This window comes from Serinus canaria, chromosome Z (genome assembly GCF_022539315.1).
Source record: "Serinus canaria isolate serCan28SL12 chromosome Z, serCan2020, whole genome shotgun sequence".
NCBI lineage: Eukaryota > Metazoa > Chordata > Aves > Passeriformes > Fringillidae > Serinus > Serinus canaria.
The window spans coordinates 73,365,792-73,389,335 of NC_066343.1; the positions used below are offsets into that span (position 1 = coordinate 73,365,792).

General features: G+C 44.4%; 1 long non-coding RNA gene across 2 annotated transcripts; it reads left to right on the forward strand.

Moving 5' to 3' along the window:
- Positions 1-14,474: 14,474 nt before the first annotated feature.
- Positions 14,475-19,689, forward strand: LOC127061068 (uncharacterized). Of its 2 annotated transcripts, none has more exons than XR_007780500.1 (3): positions 14,475-14,592; positions 15,798-15,890; positions 19,608-19,689. It is a non-coding gene; the product is annotated as an uncharacterized LOC127061068 (long non-coding RNA). The 2 variants fall into 2 exon arrangements; XR_007780501.1 differs by lacking the exon at positions 19,608-19,689 and adding an exon at positions 16,776-16,840.
- Positions 19,690-23,544: the final 3,855 nt, after the last annotated feature.

Consider the following 23,544-nt stretch of genomic DNA (forward strand, 5'->3'; position numbering starts at 1 on the left):
GGCCTTGGCAGTGCTGTGGGAATGGCTGGCCTCAATGGTCTTGGAGCTCTTTTTCAGCTTAAACAATTCCAGAAACAATTCTGTGGCGAGGAGGTTTCAAGGAAGAAGACCTGTGAGTTGATTGTATAGCAAAGAGAATTAAACATATCTTATAAATTTTGAAGGAGGAAGCAAAATGAGAAGTCATGGGCTCACCATGACTGAACAAGCTGTTTTAGAACTTGGCATTAGAAGTCACCTGAGGAGTGGGCAGACCTGAGGGCAGATAAAAGCTGACATCCCTTTGGAGTAAGAGGAAAGAGTTCTGGTGTTTTCCAATGCAGCTACTGCTCCAATTCTGAGCTGGCCCTGAAGAGGTGGTTTTCTTTTGAACTTCCCCACAGCCAGATTCAACCTGTTGCTATAGCCAGGATCTGAAAGCAGGGCTGAGGGACAATTTCTTACGTGGGCAGGACGAAGGTGTCCAATCTGACTGTACTGTGGTAGTCTTGTTCACATGAACAGCAAACAATCCTATCATCTAACTTAACTTTTACCATGATTCAGGCACCGAGAGGCATTTCACTTGCCTTAATTGTACTGGCACCTTGCATTTTTTTCTTCCAGGATTAAGGGACTGACAAAATTGTTTCTTGTCCGTGTTTGGCAACAATACGTTTTATTTTAAAATAGTACGTCCACTTTCCACTCCCTTCCCTGTGATCCCTCAAAACAGAAGTACACATGAAAACACAAAGCCTTATAAAGTAATTGTTTCAAAGCCTTATCATCAATGTTTGAAGAACAAAACATGATAACTCGTGTTTGCTGTCCCCAGATCCCCAGGCTCCAGCAAGTTTAGCGCGCATTTCTCTTCAGGGAGCCGTTTTTCACTGCTAATCACACTTTGTACACAGGAGATGCAGTCTGGAAGATGGAAGTGGCATCTCCTGGGGATGTGCAGGGATTTCACAGCCTACCTTCCCATTTGGCAGCAGCCTCCGGATGGTCACACGGTCCAAGTGCCACCCTGAGTTCAGCCCGCCGCCATTGTGTCCTATGCGAATCTTTTCAATGATGTCACCAACGTCCTCCAGCTACAGAGAGACAAACAAACAAACAAACAAACAAACACCAAAGCTGTCAGAACCCAGGGCATTCCTCTGGCTGCCCTGGATGGCTCGAGAACCTGGCAGGGGCCTCAGAGACCTTGGCATGCAGTCAAAGACACCTGTGCCTTTGATCTTAACCCATGGAAACAATTCCCAACTTTCTGTGAAGAGTTACAAGCCACAAGGGTTTGAGAAGAATGATAGTGAATTTATCACAGGGTGAAAATGTAGAATTTTGGGGTTTTTAGAATGGGGGTTCAAGAGGCAAGATGGAGGAATCTGGAATCCTGTCCTTCTTCTTCTTTTTGTCCTTCATCTTCTGCTGTGATGGGGGCACTTTGGATTGGTTTAGAGCAGAGACAGACTGTCTAACATAGGTGATAGGTATTGGAAAATTATTGTAAATAAAGTACACATAGGTTTTAGTATAAAAAGCTAACACCATCCCGAGGGCAGCCACTGTGCCACAACCCAACCTGCTGGACAGACCTCAGCAGGTCAGGAAGATAATGTCATAGATTTGAGCAAAAAACAACCTTTAAAACCAGAGACGAGGAATCCCGTTTTCTTCTTCGGTTGTGGGGCTGGGAAAAAAAAACTCTTTAATGCCTCAGGAGCCATTTCATCAGCAACAAACCCAAGAAAAAAACAAACAAGCAGAACCCCCAAAAAATTTTAAAAAGGGAAATATTACAGTGTGAACAACTGGTAGCTTTTTAGACACCACTTCTCTACCTTATTTCATATTTTTCCAGGCTATTTGAAGTCCCAGGGGAGAAAATGTTAGTGCTGATATATTGTAGAATTATAAAATAAAATCCTAGAATAGGTTTGGTTGAAAAGGATCATAAAGATCAGCCAGTTCCTTCCTCCTGCCATAGGCAGGGACACCTTCCATTAGACTGGGGGATCCAAACCCTATCCTTGGACAATTCCAGGGACAGAGTAACCACAGCTGCTCTGGGCACCCTGGGCCAGGGCCTGCCCACCCTCCCAGCCAGCAATTCCTCATTCCCAAGATCCCATCTGTGCCTGCCCTCTGGCCCTGGGAAGCCATTCCCTGGCTGCTGTCCCTCCATGCCTTGTGCCCAGTGCCTGTGCAGCTCTCCTGGAGCCCCTGGAGGCCCTGACAGGGGCTCTGAGGTGTCCCTGGAGCCTTCTCTTGTGCAGGGGAACAGCCCCAGCTGTGCCAGGCTGGCTCCAGAGCAGAGGGGCTCAGCCCTGGCAGCATCTCCCTGCCCTCCTCGGTGGTTATGCCCTGATTTGCATTTCGGCTAACAGTTTTTCCCGGACTTCTGCTCCTAAATTGAGAGAACCTTGCTCTGCACAAATTACCCACCATATGAGAAAGATCTGGTTGTGCAGCAGCAATCCTTCATCCCAGGCTTCTCTGCACAAGTGGGAATGAAGGCAATTGCTTGGAAATTTTCCCTGTACTTTGCACTGGTGAGGCAGCACCTCGAGTGCTGTGTCCAGTTCTTGATCCCTCAATTCAACAAGGACACTGAAGGGCTGGAGTGTGTCCAGGGCAGGGAACAGAGATGGGAAGGGGCTGGAACTCCAGGAGAGGCTGAGGGAGCTGGGAAGGGGCTGAGCCTGGAGAAAAGAAGGCTCAGGGGGGCCCTTGTGGCTCTGCACAGCTCCTGACAGGAGGGGACAGCTGGCTCTGCTCCCAGGGAACAGGGACATGAGGAGGATGCAGTCCTAGGCTGTGGGGAGGTTTATTTTGGACATTAGGAAGAAATTCTTCACAAGAAAGTATGATTAGACATTGAAATGGGCTGCCTGGGGAGGTGGTACAGCCGCTGTCCCCAAAGGTATTAAAGGAATGAGGGGATGTGGCCCTCAGGGCTTTGGTCTGGTGACAAGGTGGGGATCAGTCACAGGCCAGACCTGATGATCTCAGAAGTCTTTTCCAGCCTAATTGATTCTGTGATTCTGTGAAACTGGAATGCAGCTGCATATTAAACTGCTCTTTTTAAATGACTTTCTTTTTTAAACACTTGTGTGCAGTTTCTTAATACTGGAAGAATAACTTTGAGGTTAAAGTACTATACAAACAGTCTGGCATTTTATATTATCTCTCCTCTTCTGCCACAGAATCCCAATGCCATTCTGAGAAAGCCAACAGGATGATTAGCTTATTAAGTTGTACTGGAGTTTTATACCTCGCCTTTTTAATTGAGTAATTTGTTACTAGTGCATTACTTTTAACTCACTTCCCTTTCAAAAGCTTGAACAGGAAAAATTGAAATTTGCTCTTAATATTAGCTTTTGGTTATTCCCATGCAAACTTTTGTGTAGCTGGCCTTCAAACGCTCAAGGCTGGCTTCAAACCTTTGCATGTGGAACACTGAGCTGTCCTTCTGTCCTCGGGGCCTCAGAGTTGGATTTTCTTGGAGAGAAGATGGAGCATATCCATTTGCTTCACTGCAGACTGCTCCCTTCTCTCCCCAGCCATACAGAAGCAAAGACAGCAGTAGTTTTAGAAGGCTCCATAAGTCAGTATGTCTGCACTACCCAAGGAATCCACGCTCTGAACAAACTGGGTTTGACTCCAGCAGCCCCGCTCCGACTTTAGACAGCATAAGATTCACCACAAAATAATTAAACCATCCAAACTCATTTCTAAAACTCACACACATGCACACAAGCATGCATTGGGGAAAAAATATTTTTCCTCTTTTGTCCTGTCCAAATACTCATCTTTCACTGAGACTTTTAATCAATAGGTAGCAATAATATGATGCTTGAGCAGTCAAGATCCATGTTAAAGAAGAAGTGGGCTTTACCCTGCTTGAGGCATCTCCAGCAAATCATCACTTGGAAGCACGGCCAGGAGCAGTCTCTAATCTTTTGTGCCTCTTTTGCAAAATACAAAATGATAGAGGGAGGTAAAACCACAAAGCAAACAGAAAATTCCCAGTTTGTGTTTTCTGAAACCCCCCAAATTCTTTTCAAGGTCTATCGAACTCCAAATTATGGCTCTACACAAGCAGGTGAAAGAAAAATGTATTTTGCTTTGTTCCCATCTCCTGCAGAAAGAGAAACTGGTGAAGTGAGAATGAAGTTTGGGGACAGGTTAATATGATGTTATAAATCGGTAGAACACACTGCATTTTCTCTCACTTAATCTAAGAAAAGTAGTGATGTTTCAGATTCCACCAAAATTGAAATAAATCTTATGTAATAAAGACTTAAGCAGAACACTCGTTTTAAGATTTATACCTGTGGATTAATACAACCTCTACTATGAAAAATTGTGTGGAAACTCCACCGAAATAAGTCTTATTCTTTGTTTTAAAGGAATTACACTGGGGATTTATTTTATGATTCATGGCATATAACAACAATGTGGGCTGCAAGTATTTTAAGAATTGGTTTAAAATTTCCCTTCAATTACAAAAACAAACCAGACTCAAAACAGACAGAAGCTATAAGATCCTCTATGAAGTCAATGTTGGTGCTGTAGCCAGGAAGAAGGGAAGGGAAGGGCATGGAGCAGCATCAACAGGATAAGCCAGAGCAGGTCTGCCTGTATTTTTTGCCTCTAACAAATTCTCAGCAATAGGAATATACTGTGAACAGGAACTGGTTAATACTGTGGATGTAAATGAGCTCACTCTTTGATGTGCACTGGTTTACTATTTGCATACAGTAGTGCAAACACTTCAGGAAATACTTGGTAAGATCTTTGAAAAAGTTAGCCAGGGTATTCAAAAATCACATTGTCTACAGCAAAGAAATGGTTTCTCTGCCTGAGAATACAGAAGAAAAATAATTATGCTTCTAAGTATTGCAAACTGCAAGAGAATCACAGAATCACAGAACACCCTGAGGTGGAAGGGACTCATAAGGATCAGAGTTCAGCTCCTGGCCCTGCACAGACCCCCAGCAATCCCACCCTGGGCATCTCTGGGAGTATTGACCAAACCCTCCTGGAGCTCTGGCAGCCTTGGGGCCATGGGGAGCCTGGGCAGTGCCAGCACCCTCTGGGGGAGAGCCTTTCCCTGATATCCAACCTAAGTCTCCCCTTCCTGCTGCTTCCTCCAGTCCTGTCTGCCCATGAGAGAGCAGAGATCAGTGTCTGCCCTTCATGACGATGTTGGAATCATGGTGGAGCCTCTCCTCAGTCTCCTCTTCTCCAGCTGAGCAGACCCAGTGCCCTCAGCTGCTCCTCATACAGATTCCCCTCCAGGATCATCACCATCCCTGTGGCTTTCTTTGGATGCTCTCTAACAGTTTAATGTCTTTTTTTTTATGCTGTGGCACCCAAAAGTGCCCTCAGCACTCGAGGTGAGGCTGCCCCAGCCCAGAGCAGAGCAGCAGTGACTGAGCTGGGTGAGACCAGTGAGGAGCAGAGCAGTGGTGACACATCCTGGTCAGGATTTCCCCTCTCATTGTCATTTTGGAAATGACCTCTGGCCCTTCCCGAGCCTGGAAGTTCATCCTTGATGCCAATGGAGGTGAGGAGGAGGGAGGGACAGGGGCTGACATGACCTTCCTCATTTTGTGACCCCTCCCCCACATCATTCCAAGGCTCATCTCAGGCATTATTAAAACATGTCTGTTGATTAGATAGATTTGATGTAATACAAGAAGAGAGAGGACTGAGGGTGTCTATTCCTGACCACTGCATGCTCCCCATGCTTTGATCTTACCTCCACGATGAACTGATTCACTGAATTCCTCTCAAAATACATCCTTTGCTCTCTCTTGTTGAGGCACAGGGATTTTTGCTGAGTGCAAATCCCATCACTTCCATAAAGAACAATGAAGACATCTGCATCCGTGCCAGCTCCAAAAATATCACTGGTGTACACTGTGATTTCGTAAGGAACAACTGGTTTAGGAAATGACAGAAAACAGAAACAAGCCAAAAGGAGTTAGGAGCCAGCATAGCAATGGCCCTAAGGAAAAAAAATGGTGAAACAAAAAATGATGTACAAATCACAACAGTGAAAGAGGAGAGGGTAGCAATCACAGAATTGCAGTCAGTTAAATTGTCAAGTTGGTCAGTCCTATGAGAATCCAAAGGAATTTCCTTTTATAAGGAAATTCCTTTTCTTTATAAGGCAAATTGACCTTGATATGAGTTGATGTAATGAGTTTTTAGGTTAATCATATGACATTCATCATACTTGCCATCCAAAGTTAGTGAAACAAGATTTATTTCAACAGCTAAAGAGTTAAAGCAAACATGAATTTGCAAGTTTTTGAGCATTTAAGAAGATGGATGAAGTTAAGACAACTGCAGGCAGTGAAAAATATTCAAGAGAGTCTTATTGATAAAAAAGTCCTAATATTTCCATTACTAAACACATGACAAAAATCCATCACAAGGAAGTTAATAATTCCTCTGTTCTGTTCCATTTTTCACTTGGTACCATCTCCCCTGAAACACTGAGGCAAACAGGTTAAATTACAACTCAGAGCCATGGTGAATGCAGAACAGTAATGTTCAAGACCATAAATACTCCTCTATTCTTTTCCTGTGGTTTCTCCAGAATGTCCCATGACCCCAGAATGTCCTGCCTCCTTTTGTTCTATTCTATCTTCACAGCTTCTCAGTCCTGAGTCCTGCTGGAGTATGACTCAGACTTGCTCAGGAATAAGGCTGACCCAGGAATATGGGAACAGGGGCTCTGTTCCTGGCTCTGCTATGGACTTGCTGAATATATCCTGTTTTCAAGGTGAGATGGTGGTCAGCTCACAGAGTAAGAAACATGGGTTCAGATGCCTGCTCATCAGACAAGTGTACCTCCAGATGTAAGCAATAAAATCAATAAAGTGGAGAATCACTTAATCAAGGAATGAAGGCCCTTTCCTTGGGATTAGCTGAATCACTCCTCACATCCAACCTCTGAATGACCAAATAACCATGATGGCAATTCAGACACTCCACTGTCATGAGCACAAGTGACATCAGATGTGCCAAACAGTGTCCTGTCCCAAACTGTGTCCTGTCCCAAGCTCCTTTAAATCCTTTCTGAAATCAAAACACCAGGTAAGACTTGGGCTGAACAGCTGAACAGCTCTGCAGGGACCTCTCCTGCCTCAGGAAGAGGCTTTCCCTCAATCCCACTACCCATAGGCACAGCCTTCAACACCAGGATTCTGCCATGGCCATGATAGGCTCCTGGCCTATCATCTCTCTCTCATGCATCCCTAAAAACTTCCATCCTTTCCTATGCCTCACTACAATCTTGTCAGCTGCTTGTCAGTCTCACCCTCCTACTCTGCCACATCTTCAGTAGTTTTTGATCTTTACACTGCAGCAGCTTGACTGTGTTACAGTCTCAGCATCTCTGTTAGGGTAGGGAAAAGTCTCTCAGCACCACCTCTGTTACTGTCTGATTATCCATATAAGACACTAATCATTCATTAAAAGCTCAGGCTCTCTAAATAAAGCTCTCAGGAGGCCACGGATGAAGAAGTTTTCTTCTACAGAGAGTCAGCCTGAAGATACTCAATATTCTTCCTACCCAACCCAGTGAAATCTGCTTTGCTGTGCTGCAAGTAAACTGGAATAGTTTCTCCAGAATGTAAGAAGAGGGGGGAAAAATCCTGCATACCAAAAATCACACACCATGCATTATGAATTAAAAATTATCCTCTCTGCTGAAGGCTGTAGCACTTGCTCTTGTTGCTTGAATATTAACATCAGCTTAGAACTGAATCAGCAAAGCAGCGCCCTAACAAGGTCACCAACAGCACAACTTTCAGCTGTCAGATGCCCAATTCATTTACATGGCACTTTCAAAGCTGTATCCCCACAGGGATGATTTTAATTGGACTGTGGATGACATGTTTTCATCGTGAAACAATTCTGGCACGAGTCATCATAAAACAAATCAAGCCAGTTTAGTTACCTCTGGCAAACTGAAACCCACAGGTTAATTGCTAGGAAACCAGAATGGAGTAAACAGCACAGTGGGGATGGTTCAAGTGGTGAAAAAGCCTAAGCTGACAGCAGGCCTGGTGCAAAATGTTTGCCAGAGAGTCCTGACTGCTTCCAAAGGCTGGATGTAGACTGCTGACAAAAATCAGGATAACACGAACTGTTTGCTCAAAGGCACAGGATGCCAGAAGCTCCTACTTCATTAAAATATTCAGTACTAATAAATTATATGGTGAACATCTGCATCAAAATATATATTGATTGGGATAATGTGGGAAAAACAGAGGAGATGCATGTATTGAGTCTCTGGGTTATAGTCACTCCTATAGAAGGTATCACTGCATCTATTAATCAATTTATTTCTTCAGATAAAAAGACATGGAATACTGCCTCCAGCTCTGGGGTGCTCAGCTTAAAGAGGACACAGAGCTGCTGGAGCCAGTGCAGAGAAGGGCAAGGAGATGCTCCAAGAGCTTGAGCTCTGGAGCCAGCCTGGCCCAGCTGGGGCTGTTCCCCTGCACAAGAGAAGGCTCCAGGGACACCTCAGAGCCCCTGCCAGGGCCTCCAGGGGATCCAGGAGAGCTGCACAGGCACTGGGCACAAGGCATGGAGGGACAGCAGCCAGGGAATGGCTTCCCAGGGCCAGAGGGCAGGCACAGATGGGATCTTGGGAATGAGGAATTGCTGTCTTGGTGGGAGGGCAGGCCCTGGCCCAGGGTGCCCAGAGCAGCAGTGGCTGTCCCTGGATCCCTGGCAGTGCCCAAGGCCAGGCTGGATGGGGCTTGGATCAGCCTGGGGCAGTGGAAGGTGTCCCTGTCTGTGGCTGGGGTTGGCACTGGATGATCTTTGAGGTCCCTTTCAATTCTGTGAATTTACTTTTTCTTCCATTGGGCTGACAAAGGTGCAGAATGGAGCAAAGAGAATCCTTTCTTCTGCTCCAGAGAGTTTGGATAAAGAAGGTTAGACATGAGAAATAAAAATACCTTGATCAAAGAATAGGTGACATGACAATGGCAGATCCTCAGAGAAGAAATTATTTCAGCTTACAGGCTGCAGGGTACAGGGATCTGAGCATGGGAGGGACCTTCAACATGAACCTCTGTCTTAATAAAAAAAAAAGGAGGCAAAACAGCTGATGGCCTTCCTTGTGGTTATCCCTACAACTACTTGTGAAAGGAAACTGAGGCAGAGAGAGGGAGTTTGGGCAGCTCTAAATTTTGATATCTAAATAAAGAAGTGCAGGCAATAAAGCTTTTGGTAACTTCAGTGCATACACTGGGGATGAGAGGGGAAGCAGCCTCGGTGTGAAATATTTTAGCTCTTTTTATGAATGACCAGGGAAGAACCTGTCAGGAAATCAACTCCCAGGTGTCAGGCTTCATCCCTCATCATTGTGGCATCCAACCCAATGTAGGGAAAAGGCAGTTCTGACAGTACCCTGATGGTGAGCAAAATGCATCACCCACTTGAAATGAAGCAGATCAGAGAAGGACAAGTCAAATACAGTCCCAGGGCTGTACTCTGCACACTGTCAAAGATGCTTAAGAAAGGGGAGCAACGAGAAGGGAGAGGGCTAAAAAGTAAGCAAAATATTTCATTTATTTCAAGAAAACCATGGTATCTGGTGCTCAGTATTCTGCAAGCAGGAAAAGAAGTTTCCAGAACTAAAGAGTTTGAGTTGCCATAGCAGGCTTGAGCTCATAGTCAGAAGCAGCTGAGTAGGGGTACTGTTTACCCAAAACATTAATTTGGAGGGGAGTGAAAAGTAAGGAAAAATTGGAGAACACTAAAAAAGGCAGACTGGTGCAACACTTCTAGAAAAGCACCACACTAAAGAAGCTCTGGAAGAGGGTCTTTCAGCAAGGGAGGGGTGTGCAATGCCAAAGGCACTGGAAGAACTAAGACTTGGAAGCAAGACCAGAGTGTCTGCTTTGGCACCAGAAATGGCAATATTAGAATGGAGCAAGATCAAAGAGAAACTGGAGACAAGAAAGACAGCTTGGAATGAGCAGAGGACTTGGAGGGGATAGGGAAATAGGAAGAAAAAGACAATCATCCACATGACTTCTAATGATTCTCTGATTTGGCAAACACAGTAAATGTTAATCTAGAGCCAGTGGAACCTTCTTGTAGTAATTTTAATAGCTGACATGAGATCTACTTTTAAATTTCCCAAAGCCAGTTCAAGGGAGAGGTGAAACCTATAAAACTGCATGAGATACTGAGATTTTATCTTCTGTAATGATGGGTGTATCCTGGGGAAATGGCATTCTGCTCACATGGGATGTACTCTATTGTCTGCAGTTCTGCAGGGAAGATAATTCTCTCAATGGCTCCATCATCCTCGGATTTATCCAGCCAGCGGCCACAGGGAAACTTGAGGCACTGTCCCAGGGATGGGGCATCAATCTCCACCCATTCCAGAAACCAGCCAGTTGAATTACCTGTGGTGCAAAGATAACAGTGAATAACCCACCAAGCCTTTGCAGACAACAGCAAATGAATCACTGCACGCCAGACCTCCGAGAGATAAATCTTTCTGTCTTTTGCCAAAGGGAATGTAGAATACATGGCGTAAAGACCATTGGATGAAATTGCCCAGGGCTGAGTTGAAATGCTTTGCATTTCTGTAACTGTCAGGCTAAAGATGTGCACGTGGAAATGCTAATTACTGCATCACTTTTATCAACTGGCCTCTGTAATAATGAGAGCAGTTATCAATAAACCTGTCATTTAATGACCCACAGGGGAAGAGATCCATGTGTAGCTCCACTGTCTCCCTTGTTTGTAGCATATACACAGAATTCTGTCTAAAAAGCAGCCAAGACTTGATGATCAAAATACCACCAAAAACTTAATAAAGAAGTGAAACAAGCCTATGGGTCCCATGCAATAAAAAAAAAAAATATGGGGTTTGGTAGTACCTGTGAAATCTCTCTAAATATGAGGCTGTAGAACTATAAAGACTGTTGCAGAGGGAGAGGATGCAAAGCTACCTACAAGTTGGCACCACTGAGCTCCTAATGCCACCTGGGAATGGAATCAGCAGCAAAGATAGTAGCAGCAGCAGCCAAAGTGACAGCATGGATCTGTCACCAAAAGGTAAATTACGTTTGGGGTCTTGGAGGCAGGTAATTTTATACAGCAACACACCCAGTGCACTAGAAACGCTGCATTACAGAGCAGATAATCTTACCTTTATTGTCATGGCCTATCTTGATTTTTTTCAGGTCTCCAATGTCCACAGACTCCACTGTAAACTCATCTACCTTCCCACGCTCAAATTTGTTCTTGTTAATCTTTGAGGCCTTTAGGCTGACTATCCCTGTTGTGGCGATGCAAAAGGACATTGTTCAGCATGTGAAACAAATCCTCTGGGAATGTCAACAGTGGAACGAGGGAAGGGGCTAAAATGCAAAAATTGGCTTTTCATCTCAGGATCTGAGCTTTGTCCCTCCCTCTGAGCCCAAGTCTGTATCAACACCCAAAATATACAGAATTCCTCCCTTGAATGATTCTCTGGCAGTGCAACAGGGATGATGTTGTCGTGCTGTGCTCACAGCTAAAGAAATCAGTGCTACCCATCAGTTCCCTGTCACTCTCACAGGCATCCCAGCCACTGCACACACAGCTCAGCTGCTTCCAAGAGGATTTGCTCATCAGCTGATTAAATACTTCTGGGCCACTCAAAGAGGCAGAGGAGGGCTGGGTTTCAGGAGCATGCTGATTCATTGCTGAGGAAAGCAAATCATCCAGTGCATTCACTGCTCAATAATGTAGTCCCAGTCAACTGTGCTGTTTCTATAATTGAAATTAAAACCTTTAGACCAGCAGCTGGTGCAAATCAGCATCGCAAAGCTTGGCAGTGATTTACAGCAGCTGGTGCTGTGCTCCAAGTTACCACGGCGAGTGCACCGACTGCGAGAACACGGAGTCGCACTAAAAGGAGTAAGAAACGGGTATTGGGGGAAAGAAAAGAAACCAGGACCTGTCTTTCCAGGTGTCAGACAGGGTGTTGCTTTCCTTTTCCACCATTTGAGGCCATACCTGTATCGTCTTTACTTCCATAGAGTATGATGAAAACGTTGGCATCTGTCCCAGCATTCTTCTTGTCCCCCGTTTTCACTTTCACTGTGTATGTCGTGGATTTAGCTGCCAGATAAAACATCCTAAGTTAAGAGTGTGACGTCCGACCAGGAGTTAGCTCTACTCTTCCTTGCATAAATGTGTGCTTGGTTTGACTTTTGTTTTGACTGATCACAGCCATGCTGTAATATCTAATTCCTGTCCTATGCTCTGGTAGCCCTTGGGGTGAGCTGGGTTATCTGGTTCCAGAATCTTCTACTGCTCCAGTCACTCAGCACAGTGCCTGCATATCTGCAGATAAGAAATGTGCTCAAGCCTTCCCATTTGCTTCCTGGGAACCTCTAACCCTCCTCAAAGCTGCCTCTGACTGCAACATTTCATTTAAAAAATCCACATACCCTCCCTTTATTTCTTTGGCATCAAATAATGCATGTGCATGTAACACATACCAGAAAGCGTGTACACTGACATATACAGCTCATATTCACAAACACAGCTTTCAGAACAGCATCAGCAGGGATGTTTCTACTGCAACATCATCTAGAATGTGCAGTACACTAATAAAAAAATCTCACAGAAAAGTCTAATATGGTGTTCACTCAGCTGCTATAACTTCAAGGTTTCCAAAATGGAATACTTCCTTCCTAGTTGGACATATCTTTCCAAGAGAAACCAGTGAAAATGTTGGGCACTCAGCACCTTGCTGAGTGTGTCCCAGCGACCCAGGAGGGTGTCACTGCTCTGTGGTTACCATGCAAATTTATTTACTAGTGAGGCAAGGTTGTTTTGGAGGACAGCAGACACAAGCAGCAAGATGGAAAGTGAAACAAATTTAGGTCCCTTCTCTTTCCCTGGGTGTGTTTCCTTTCTGCTCATTTTTATGTTGGAACATTTAACCATTACAGTCCATGATGTGAAATAAATGAGATTTATTCCTTAGATATTAGCAACCAATATGCATTTCAGTTCAAAAATGAGGACTGAACATATTTCCCATCTTCCTAGCTTTGCCACTTAGGGTCTAATTTTGCAAGATGATTAAATCAACTAAAAATGAGGAGGGTCCACTCCTCACGGTCTGACACACACTTGACACTTCATTCACACCTGACAATTTCATTTTGGGGCAAAATTACTCCCAGTGAGTAAATGCTACTGCTCACTGCTAATGCCCTCAGCAGCACTAACAACCTGGTTCCTTTCCAACCCCTCACTGGAAGAAATTCAAGGCCAGCATATACATTCCACCTTTCTGTTCCAGGCCCAAAGTTGCAGGAGACTGGCCCTCGTTTTCCGAATCTTTCTTTACAAATGCTTCATCCACTGGGACCAGCTCCCTGGCAATCTGACCGTCATCTTCCTCCACTGCCAACCACCTCTGGCATGGAAAGTAATACCTACAAAACGACAGCAGCACACGCTGCTTACACAGGACTTCACAGGCTTTAATAACATAAACAAGCACAGATCAGAGGCTACTTGAAAAAAAAACAAAAAACCAACAAAACCCAAAAAGATTACTCAAGACTGAGCAATACATCTGTTTTCATCCTTGAGATCTGGTGTTGTGGGAGCTAAATCCATAAATAGGTTACGGAGCACACACTGCTAAGTGCTGTTTCCGGGCTGCCAGCCCCACATGGTTGATTCATTTTAATTTCACTCCCAGAAAGAGTTCAGCAACTTGAAGGACCTCCAGTCTCCCAGGCATTTTATGTTTATGAAGACTGAACCCATCTTGTCCTTAAGAGTGGTCCCACCCACCAGAGCATTGTGCAACTTTTCAGCATGTGATTTCCAGCAAGTTCCAGCTCGAAGGCAAGCCTATATTTCAGGTTTTGAACAGCCCATCCTTTGCTCATCCAGCTGTCTGTAGAAATCATGAGAGTCTGCTTAGATCAGAATTTGCTTTTGGCCCAGATCTTTGCATTAAGTAGAAAGGGCAAAACAAAACGTGAGCTCAGAGACTTCCAAAGTGAGGCCTGGAAGGGAAAAGCTTGAGCGCAGCCTCTGCTCCAGGAGGGAGAGATGAGCCCATCTCAAGAGGAGAAACAGAAAAAAGCTGAGGCTGCCTTCCAAACACTCCTGGATCCCAAATTACAGAGGGGCTGGGACAGCAAACCCCCCATGGGCGCCCCAGAATGTCCCCACAGGTGCTCTGTGTCATGGCACTGGGACCACAAGTCTCCCAAAGGATGGCCATTCCCTGAGGAGCTCCAACAATGCCCTCCTGCACCTCCTCTGCCTCCCCACGGCCCTGCTGGCCCCTGAGAGCACAGCCCCGCTCCTGACCCCGTGAAAAGGGCACAACAGGCTCCTCACGTGGTGCTCTCTTTGAGGTCAATAATCTCCACCCTCTCCAGGAACCAGCTGGGGCTGGCACCAGAGTTGTCGTGGCGGATCCGCAGCTTCTTCAGCTCGCCCAGGTCGATGGCTTTGATGGTGAACACGTCTACCTGCACAGGAGGCAAGAGGCAAATGGCTGTGTTTCCAAGAAAGAAGGAAAGAAAGGCAGTAAGTGGCCAAGGGTAATCTTTTTTGCCATTAAAACACAGCTATTTGTAAGTTCTCTTTGTACTTTTGGTGTGGGTGTACAAAAATAACTACAGAGCTCTGAGGTCTCCCATAAACACTCATGTTTGGGTCCTACGAGGCAGTAAGAGCCCTGGAGCTGCCCCCCCCTTCACTCCTCTCTTTACCTCATCCCAGTTTCAGCTTCTTGTACTTTTAACTCCTCTCTGCAAAGTATCATCTCTTTCAGGCTTAGTATTTTCCCACAGACTGAATCTGGAACCGGACAAAAACCGTATTGACTACACGGAAATTCTCCTGCTCACCTCTGTGTAGAATCTTAGAATATCCACAGCTGGAAGGGATCCACAAGGATCACTGAGTCCAACTCCTGGCTCTGCATTGGCTCAGCCCCAAAATACACCCCATATGCTTTATTTCAAATATTTCAGAATTTCTTCCTTTTGTCATTTAGCACAAACAAGAGGATCATTTATTATCTGTGTTAGTGTGACAGGATGGCCCTTGTTATCATAATAGTTTAAACATCTTAATGTGATTAATATGTTGGTAGACTTTGGGCTTGTACTCCCTAGAGTAAGGAGCATTACATTTGCAGCTTGGAGCTCTTCCCACTGAATGAAGAACCATGTGCAGGTTGCAGTATCACCAGTGCCAAGCTCATAAATCACAGCTAACAGCTTATTTAACAACCTTAGGGCTCTTTTTTTTTTTTTTTTTGTGGTTGCAAGTTTTCCACAGCTGCTTTTTGTTTCTATAATTTTTTGTTCTTCAGAATTATTCCTTGAAAAACTCTTGGCTATAACAGTAGATTTTTTTGTTAATTGTTCATAAACTTTTTACAGCAAATACTCAACATGCACGAGATGATCTTTAATTGGATTGGATTATAATGTAATTACAGCACACTGTATAATATTGCTTTTATTCCCTGGCTGGTTGGGTAGAGCATTTAGAATAGTTTTTGCATCTAAATATCTACATCCTTGAACTTCCCCAAAAATACTCTCCAATATTATTTTAAAGTTTGTAAGTTTTAACTATTCCTGAAAGGAAGCGTTATTACCAGAATTCTTACGGGAAGCAGACGCAGAAAGTGCCTCCAACATGGACTTGGTGTTCAGCTTATCATTCAAATTAGTCTGCCCTGGAAAACGGTTTGAGGCATTTTGCTTTATATATTCCAGGAAAAAAAAACATGTTTGAAAGAAGTGAGAAGAAGTGTATTGAACAGCCAGGACATCAACCGAGAGAGCCCTGCCAGCCTCCTTCTCGTTTGAGTGAGTGAGTGGAGCTCATGCATTACCTGTCCTTTCTCAAACTTGTTGAGGTTATTTGACCTTTTCAGCTGGCGCTCACCCGTGTCTCCTCTTTCCATGCCATAGATGCTCAGGAAGACATTAGCATCTGTCCCAGCCCCCCCCACAGTCCCAGTGAGGACGTGGACTTCATACGTATTTTCTGCAAGTAAAATAGCAAGGCAGGTCAGAAGGACCCCAGAAATGGCCATATTTCTTCAAATCTGTGGCTCACCACAAAAGTCTGTAACCCCTGAAATGCCAGCACAGAAAGAGTTTGCCTGGAGTTTGTTAGCATCTATACTAAAACATGAGCAGCTCTGCTTTCCTCCTGCCCCTCTCCTCGGCCATAACAACAGTTACATCTTGCCAAGCTCTCAGCTGCAGTGGGACCCTCTGGGACTCTTAATCCAAGTGCCCCAGACGACCTTTAATGAATCCTATGGAAGTCCTTTAGGATATTCTAATTCCAGGCTGTCTCCTCTGTGCTCTGCCTTAGTTTACCCACCATCCTCTTCCTCCCTAGCTTGACCCACCCCAGATCCAATGCATTCCTGGGGCAATGGGGTTGTTGTGGGGGATAAATGGTCCTGCCAAGTGTGATTATCATCCTTCATGCAGAGGCTGGACACACACACACAGACAAACAGACACACAGACACACAGACACACAGACACATTCCCTGTGGTATTTACCCTCCAGGTCAGATTCTCCATCAGGCACCAGCTCTACCACGAGCTCCTTATCCCCTTCATCCCTAGCCAGCCAGCGGTGTGCCACAAACGTATAGACATCCATTCCTTCCTCCTCCTTGGTCTCCTCCTCTTCCTCCTCATCAGACTTCTTTTTCTGCTTCTTTTCATCAGACCCCTTTGGTTTCGTGGCCAGGCGCTTCAGCGTGAGGCTTTCCAGGAACCAGCCATCCCCAATGCCTGTCCCGTCGTGGCCTATCCGGATCTTATAAATCCTGCCAACATCTGCAGCCTCTCTCTGCCACCCAGGGAAAGGCAGCACCCAGAGGGATAGAAGACAATCTTAATTTCATAAAGCTCATTCTTAAAAAGGAGAAGCACGGCCTCCATCACACAAAATATCTAAGCAAGGAGAAGAACAATTTCTTAATGCAAGTTTACATTTTCCTTTCTGCTTTACTATTTCATACTTCCATCACCAAATCTCATCTGAACAGGTTAAGCTGAAGACATTCAGAGCAGCCATGGCGAGGAGAAGAGCTAAATCCATATTTATTGGGCTCCTCATTAAATGGAGGAGCCCTACTTCCTCATTGCTCTCCTTACCTGTATTGTCCCTGTGTTGTCGCTAAAGATGAATATATGATAATACCACACCAAGTTTTTACAGACTCTCGGTGCATGAGGCATTCTGAAAATTAATAATAAGATGCCTTTCATACTCAGCACAGGATATGAACCCAGCAAGAAGCAATAATGGTGTAGTGAAAAGGCAGTTAACTCATATAACACGATCTCTGACACAGGCTGTGGGTTTGGAGTGCCCTTCTCCCTCCTTCTCATCTGAAAAATTACAGAAGTATTTTCTCACTTTTCTGGTGAGCAGAGAGGATACATTCATTGGTGGTTACGGTGCTTCAGTGGCAGAAGGCTGATCAGTAAGAAGATTTACATCCCTCTAGTCAGCACAGCGCACACAAAACCTTCTTGGTTTAGATTATCTGTCTGGATTACTACCTAATGAAGTTGGATAGAGGATTTTACTCCACACAATCCTTCAACAGCCCCTGACTTGTTTCTGATGATTGCTTATGCTGTTATGCAGTGTTTATGTTATAAAACTTGCAAACATTTGCTTCAGGCTGAAATCTGGCACTTGGCATGTAAGGTTTTAGTCTAGAAGCATTTTGTAGATTAAAACAAAATCAATTGCACACAAGATGCTTATCAGAAAACTGAAATTGATCCTGCTGTCCTGACATAAAGAATGTATCTTTCCTTACACGGCTTTACTCTTAGATTTACTGTAATCATCCTGCATGCCTTGTCCATGACCGATGGCATTTCCTATTATCACGTAGCTCAAAGAATCTTATTTTTGCCTGTGTCTTTTTGTAAACATTCATATAGTGAAAGAGATAGATGATCTATTTATTAATGCTCCAGAGCTTCTGCCTCGTGTGCTTATAAAAAAAATCATGGAAATGGGCATAATTTTCAAATCTGGCAATAAATATCAGAGAGAGGATATAAGCAAAGCTATGTAAACAGAGCACTGTACATATGGCTTTATTATAAATCTGATATTGGCTAATAGTTCTTACTCATAAATTTTAGAAAGCTTATTTCCTTTAAAATCAGAGAAACCTAATCTTAAAATGATAGAGAGTTTTTTAAAAGCAAACATTTATAAGGTACTCATCATTTCAAATCCCCCAAAACTCATTAAAAATAGATAAACATCAGTAACTCCATTCAGTAAAGCAAGAAAATGAGGCAGGAGGAAGTGAACTGATCTCAAAAATACGCAGTACTAAACTGGTGAGGCTGTGGATAAAGGCACCTCCATATGGCCACTAACAGCAGGAAGGATATCCCAGTCTGATATGTTGATGATTCAGGGGAGCTTCAGCAATTAGCTGCAAGCTTAACCATGCTGAGACGGATCCAGCCTCTGTGGGGCTGCAAATTCACAGGAAGACTTGGGCACTGCTGTGCCAAGTCTTGTGCTGTGAGCACATGTGGCAGGTGTGCCTCAAATCCTGCTCCCACCTGGACTCTCTGCTTCACTGTCCAGATGCTGGTCTCTCCTTCCCTACAGAAGGATGTGGCTCAGACAGAGAACCCTGTCTTTGCTCTGATCCCACATCAGGGCGAGTGCTAGGACCATTCCTGTCCTGCAAACCGTGGTTCCTCTGGGCAGAAACGCCAATCTAACAAGGCAGAAGAGAACATTGCTCCCAAAGGGAAAGGATGCCTGGCCACGTTGTGATCCACACTTGTTGGGCAGCCTCATCAGCCCAGGATTATTTTGCTGGAGTATCCAAGTCTTGGCTCACTCCCTAGAGTTTTGTTGGAGGTTCCTCACCCCTCTAAACACTCCCTTTGCTGCTCAGAAAGAGGCATGGGCTCTGCAGTATAAACCTGAACTCTGATCATCCTGATACCTGGAGGACTGAGCTGTGCACATCGAGCACCAAGGCTGTGCAGTGCCTGCTAGGACAGTGTTACAGGCACTGTAAAATCCATGGGGCATCCACACATTCTCAGGAATTACAGCTGCAAACCTCTGGAGGGCCCACATCTGTACCCATAGTTAATGGTGTGTGTGACCACAGGAAAACCTGGGATCCCTTTTACTCTCATACAAGGATGTTTTCTTTTTCTACCAGCTACACAATGAGAATTGGCAATAACACGGGGTCAGACCCAAAGTTTGAAGTCTTTTGAGATCCTTTTGAAAGTAAATATAAAGAAATACTGCTATTAGATCATAAATTTCAATGACACCTTTGCTGGTATCCCTTCAGAAGATATAAGTCCCTCCACAAAACACAAAACCCCATAAAGAAATAAAAAGCCTTCCAAAACTATGGATAAAGGACAGTAGATACTGCCAGACGTGCAATTTTCTTGAAAAGTCTTTTTTTTTTTTTTTTTTTTATAGTTGGGCCAGTTACTCTATTGATGTCTCAACTTTGGCTGATCATTTCTTTCCCCTTTTAGAAGTGGCAGTGACTGCCTTCATCATACCTTGAAGATATCTGTGGCTCCCCTTTCAAAGTTGTTGGATCTGTTTTCTAAGATGATCAATTCCGTTTTGCCAGTCTCACCATAAATCTGCATGAAGACTTTGGCATTGGTGCCTGCGGCTCGCACGTCTCCGGTAACTACAGACACCTCATAGTTTATCACTGGTCCAAAAATAAAGCAATTAAATCAGCAGAGAAACTCAGATAACAACATTCCTGGGGGCTCAGGTTTGAAATTAAATTACCTTGTCTCAACAAATGTCCACGTAGCCGACCATTTGCTCTTATCCAAACTAAATGTGAGATAACAGAACTCTTCACTGAGGGCTAACCTAATAGTTTTCCTTTTGCAAGTGTTAGCCAGTGTCAGGGGGGTGCAAAACAGAGCCTTAAAAGGGAATTTTGTTTCAGTACTAACTATAGAGTGGTTGAATGATCTCCTTAGTACCGTGCATGGGAGGGAGGTAGAGAGAGCAGGGGAAAAACCCAGCATTCTTTCTCAGGACCCAACAGCAAATTTTAACTGTAGCCTTAAAAGAAAATGGGTCTACTGATAAAAGTCAAGTGGCCAGTGGGGATCTGGCACTTAGTTATCAAACAGCTTCTCCTTTCCAGGAAATAGGGTAATAAAGACAGGATGGGACGTGTGCTGGTGCATAAAGAGAAAAAAGGACCGGGGCAGATAAATGTAGAAAAAAGAAGAAACCACTGATATTGCAGTGAAGAAGCACATTGTCTTGTGCTGTGTTGTGCTGCCCAGGATGCACTTTTTCATATGGTCTCAGGAAATGGAGATGAAAATCTCTGTAATGTTTTCCCAACTCTTTCAGAAAACATGGGGAGAATATTTTACTTTCCTCACAAATATAAGCCCATAGGAATTATGATTTTTTTTGGTTTTGATGTCTAAGACAGTGGTGACCTCGCCCTGAAGGATGGGAGCAATACATATTTAGCCCTAGCTTCAAAGCAGCACGTGTTCTCTTACATTTCTCAATAGGCAAAATCTCACTTGGGTAGACCTCCACCTCCACCCTGCCATCAGCCTCATCCTTGTCCAGCCATCGGTTGCAGGGGAACATGTACTGCCTTCCCTGGACTGGAACCGTGATCTGGACACTGGCCAGGAACCAGCCGGACCGCAGACCCACGTTATCGTGCCCAATCAGAATTCGGTTGATCTTTGGAAAAAGCAAACAAAAACCCAGAGGGCAGGGAAAAACCCAACACAACGGAATTTGCTTAATGTAAAACAGTCTCCTTATCCTGGCACGGTGTTTTTCCACCGTGTTCATGTAAATAGTTTATATATGCATTTAACTATGGCCTTAAAACACTCCTCACATGCCAGCATACACAATACACTGGTGTAAAATCTATGTAAAATGTGTCCCTTAATATCCAGTGCGGATATCAAAGACTCTTTCATCACCTTCAATATGGAGTGCTATTTTGATCCTGAATTCGGGCACTTGCACAAAGTACAGAGCCACCTGCAATTGATTCTTACCTTTCCAATATCCATCATATCTAGAGTAAATTCATCCACTCGACCACGTTCAAAATAATTGCCTAGATCATTATCAGAGACCAAGAGAGGCTCTTTGCTGGAGTCTGCTTTTTCACCATAGAGTTTGATGAAAACCCTGGAATCTGAGCTGGCACCAGGGATATCTCCCGTCTTCACGCTGATGTGATAACTGACATCTGGAGAAAGATCGATGCACAAAACACAGACATGTGAGTGGCACTGCCCGTGCCCAGACAGGCAATTGGCTTCTGACAACTGCCAGGGGATGAAGGCTGCAGATACAGACACAGAAAGGACTTTGCCCTCCATTCATGCATCCAGCATCTCAGGGCCATGCTGCAGAAGCTGTCACACCTTGGAGTTATTCAGTGAAAAAAGAAGAGATCCAACAGGTACAGTGCTAAGCATAAAATATTCTGTATGCCTCCTTCTCACTGTTGGATGATTACCCAAGGCAGAAAAATGCACTCAGGCAAATGGGATTATTTCACCATTTTTATACTTAACAATTTAATTCAATAACTTTGACCTTCTTTTTATTTTATTTTTTTTAAACACAACAACCTGCACTGTGCAAGCACCATTTTCTAAAGAAAATTGTAACATTGGAGCCCTGGTTCTCCAGAAAAGGACAATATAACATTTTTGATGATTTTCTTCAGAGAATGCCATTCTTTGATGGCATTTACTCTACTAAAACAGTGTCAGTTCAAGATCCTTCAGAGAAAGATATACAAGAAAGCAATTCTTGAACAAATCACAACTTTAAAAACCACCATTTCTTTCTACATCTATAATGTTGCAATTATGTTCTTTTCCCATTCATAAACTAGAATTTAAGGGTCAGAGGCATTTCTCTCAGCATGACCTACTGCAGCTTCTTGCATAAGAATGGCAAAAAAGGCCCAGTAGATTCACTGGGAACTGACAAGAATTATTAAGAAGAATAAAGCAAATAAGCACATCCATGTACAACTCAAACCCAGACCTTTTTTCCAAGCTAAACTCACTTTTTAGCAGTGGTGACTCCCCAGCAGGCACTAATTCTCGGACAATCTGACCATCGTCCTCATTTTTGTCAAGCCATCTGGTTTACAAACAGAAGTAAGTTATCTTTGAATAATTAGCACCTGTTAGACCTTTCAAAATCTACACTGGTTTCACACATAGCCCATATCCATGCTACAGTCAAAAAGATATTTTTGGAGGGCTCTGTATCTCTGTTATCTTAGCATGGACTTGATCAGACCATAGGGCAGCCACATTTTAAATCTCCATTTTCCCAAGAAGAGGGACCCTGAGAGCTCCTCTCGCAGTAGATAAGCATCTGCTGTGATGTCCATCTGTCTGAAAAGCACAATCTCCACAACCACAAGTTATTCCTGTGAACAGGCAGTCTTAGTGTCTTGAAAGATTTGACCTTTGTTGACCAGAAAGACTTGCAGCCTCTACTACTAAAGGGAGGGGATGAATTGTGTTATTCCCATTTTAGGGCTGGGTATGTGCAGGCAGCTGGCACCAGCAAAAAGGAAGGACTTGCAAAGTTTCTCAACACTAAAGATCCAATTAGAGTAATTGAGAAGGGGAGCTGGGCACAAAGCAAACCGTAGCATGACCTCAAAGGAAAAAATATCTGAGAGGAAAATCATTGAATCATAGAATGGTTTGGGTTGGAAGGGTCCCTGAAGACCACCCAGTTCCAACTGCCTGCCCTGGGCAGGGACCTTCCCCTATCCCAGGTGGCTCCAAGCCCCATCCAACCTGAGCTTGAACACTTCAGGGATGGGCCAGCCACAGCTTCTCTGGGCAGCCTGTGCCAGGGCCTCACCACCCTGATAGTAAAGAATTTCTTCTTAATGCCTAAACCCTCTGCCCTCCTTCAGCTTAAGATAATTTATGCCTTATCCTACCACTACATGCCCTTTCCAAAAGTTTCCTCTTCAATCCCCCTTTAAAATTCCCCTCCCAAAACAGAGGGGAACTAACTGCTAGCCTGGCACCCTTCAGAGCCCCTCCTTCAGCCTCAGGGTAAAGGATTTACAGCCTCAACCCCCTCACGTGCCCTACAGCAACCATTGCATGACAGCAGCCAGGGCCCTGGCAGAGGTTTCTGGCTTTCCTCTCCCCACCCAGGCTGCTGCAGCACTCTGTATATTCCTGTAAGCATCTGCTTGGGGTCAGGTTTCCCACAGTGGTGCTGTGAGAGCAGGAGCAGTTCCCAGAATGCTCATTGTTCCCAGGTGCACATCTATCTGCAGCAGCGCCTTTTGCAGCTAAAAATACAGCTCCAAACCAGCAGGGGCGAGAAAAGGACGAATGAGCACTCTCTGCCGGGTCATGCAGAGTATTGAAATGGCTCCAGAAGCAGAAGGAGTGAAAA